The sequence below is a fragment of the Octopus bimaculoides genome, chromosome 16, assembly GCF_001194135.2.
Source record: "Octopus bimaculoides isolate UCB-OBI-ISO-001 chromosome 16, ASM119413v2, whole genome shotgun sequence".
NCBI lineage: Eukaryota > Metazoa > Mollusca > Cephalopoda > Octopoda > Octopodidae > Octopus > Octopus bimaculoides.
Genome location: NC_068996.1, coordinates 7,176,199 through 7,178,868, shown reverse-complemented (window position 1 = coordinate 7,178,868; position 2,670 = coordinate 7,176,199).

The following is a 2,670-nucleotide window of genomic DNA, read 5'->3' as shown; positions in this document are numbered from 1 at the left end:
GGAGCACCTGGAGTCTTGTTGGTGCTCCTGGAGTCTTGTTGGAGCTCCTGGAGTCTTGTTGGAGCTCCTGGAGTCTTGTTGGAGCTTCTGGAGTCTTGTTGAAGCTCCTGGAGTCTTGTTGGAGCTCCTGGAGTCTTGTTGGAGCTCCTGGAGTCTTGTTGGAGCACCTGGAGTCTTGTTGGAGCTCCTGGAGTATTGTTGGAGCTCCTGGAGCCTTGTTGGAGCTCCTGGAGTCTTGTTGGAACTCCTGGAGTCTTGTTGGAGCTCCTGAGGTTTTGTTGGAGCTCTTGGAGCCTTGTGAGGTTGTAGTCATGGCTGATGCAGGTGTCACATCAATGGCACCCATGCCAGTGGCACATAAAAAGCACCCACTACACTCTTGGAGTGGTTGGCATTAGGAAAGGGATCCAGCTGTAGAAATCTTGCCAAATCAGATGGGAACCTGTTGCAGCTCTCCGGTTTACCAGTTTTCAGTCAAACCATCTGGCCCATGCCAGCATGGAAGGTGGACGTTAAATGATGATGATGATGATGACTGTACTACCTTTAAAAACAAGAAGAGTTGGTCTTTGATGGAAAGTCTTTGATCGTAGAACTGCTCAGCAAAGGCTGATCTGGGTTAATAAACAGCAACAACAACAACAACTACAGATATTTTCACTGTTGTTGTTATTGTTGCTGCTTAAACAGTTTTTAGTCTTTGCCATGACTATAGTTATTGCTTTCATGTTTTGTCTTTGCTATTGTAGCTCAGAGTGTTGATGTAATTGTTACTGTCTTACTCTTCTAATATATTTCTGGAGTCTTGTTGGAACTCCTGGAGTCTTGCATGCATAGCAGGCTTACTACCTGCTGCCTATGGCACCATGCTATTCATTCTTATCAGCTATCTAATATTCTCTTGATTAGTCTTCTTCTTCTTCTTCTTCTTCTTCTTCTTCTTCTTCTTCTTCTTCTTCTTCTTCTTCTTCTTCTTCTTCTTCTTATTATTATTATTATTATTATTATTATTATTATTATTATTATTATTATTATTATTATTATATGAAAACTCACAGCTTATGCTTTGTATGCTGGAAAGTGTCAGCTGTCCACAGCCAGCAGACTAAAGTCTGCTTCAAGAACCCTTTGAAGAATCCTTGCAGTTCCAAGCAATGCTGATTTTTGTAGGTGTTCTACCTTCACACTTGCACCGATCTTTTCTAGCCACGTTGGTAGTTGAGTGCTGATACTTCCAAGTGCACCAATTACTATTGGTATCACATCTGCTCTCCTCATTGACCACAATCTTCATATTTCCCACTTCAAATTGTCATAGTTGTACAGTTTGTCTTCTTTCTCATTGATCCTGTTGTCACCAGGGCATGCTATGTCGATTATCATGCATGTTCTTTCTTTTATTATTATTGTTATTATTATTATTGAGTGAGAGGGCAGGGCATGCCATCAAAGTGACACTGGGTTAAAATATACGAAGCCCATTATACCCATCATGACTACCCGTCTGATAAGGGTACATCAGGCACATGCATCACAACCATATGTGCGTGACATGGCGATCTCATATCAAGATAAACAGCGCATGACCTTGCAGGTGGGGCCCAGTTAGAATTTTCTTCAGGTTGAGTAGCCCATCCCACTCAAAAGGTCCCCGAATAAGGTTTGTTTAAGGATGTTGAGCAAAACACCCACGTTTCCAAAGGTGAATTATTCAAACTCCAAAGAACTCCTCTCAACACATGGCTATGATGCTCACCCACTACTTCTACTCATGATCAGAAATGCACATATCGTCAGCCAATAAGGGACATGCTCAACTGGTTAAGGTCAAACAACTGACAAGCAAATCTGTGGTATTAAGCAGAATATTTGCTGTAGCCCATCTTTTTATACCAAGACAAAACAATGTACATGATAACACTTCCAATCAGTTAAGTGTTATCATGTACATTATTATTATTATTATTATTATTATTATTATTATTATTATTATTATTATTATTATTATTATTACTATTATCACTATTATTATGTGATGAAAACTCACAGCTTATTTTGCTGGGTATGATGGAAAGTGTTCAAATGGTCCCTGAATAAGGGTTGTTTAAGAATATTGAACGAAACACTCATGTTTCCCGAGGCAAATTATCCAAACCCCAAAGAGTTCCTCTCAACATATGGCTCTGATACCCCACCCCCACTACTTATGCTCGTGATCAGAGATCGTCAGCCACCAAGGGACATGCTCCACTGGTTAAGGTCAAACAACTGACAAGCAAATCTGTAGTATTGAACAGAATATTTGCTGTAGCCCATCTTTTATACCAAGACTAAACAATGTGCATGATAACACTTCCATTCAATTAAGATCAGAAGCCATGAGAGCCACTGCCTGGTACTGCATCAGGGCATGTATTATTATTATTATTACTATTACTATTATTATTATTATTATTATTATTATTATTATTATTATTATTATTATTATTACCTGGCTTTCGTTGACATGGAGAAAGCCTTTGACAGGGTCCCCCGATCCCTTATCTGGTGGTCAATGAGGAAACTTGGGATAGAAGAATGATTAGTGAGAGCTGTGCGAGCCATGTACAGAGATGCTGCCAGTAAGGTGAGGGTTGGAAATGAGTACAGCAATGAATTCCAGGTAGAGGT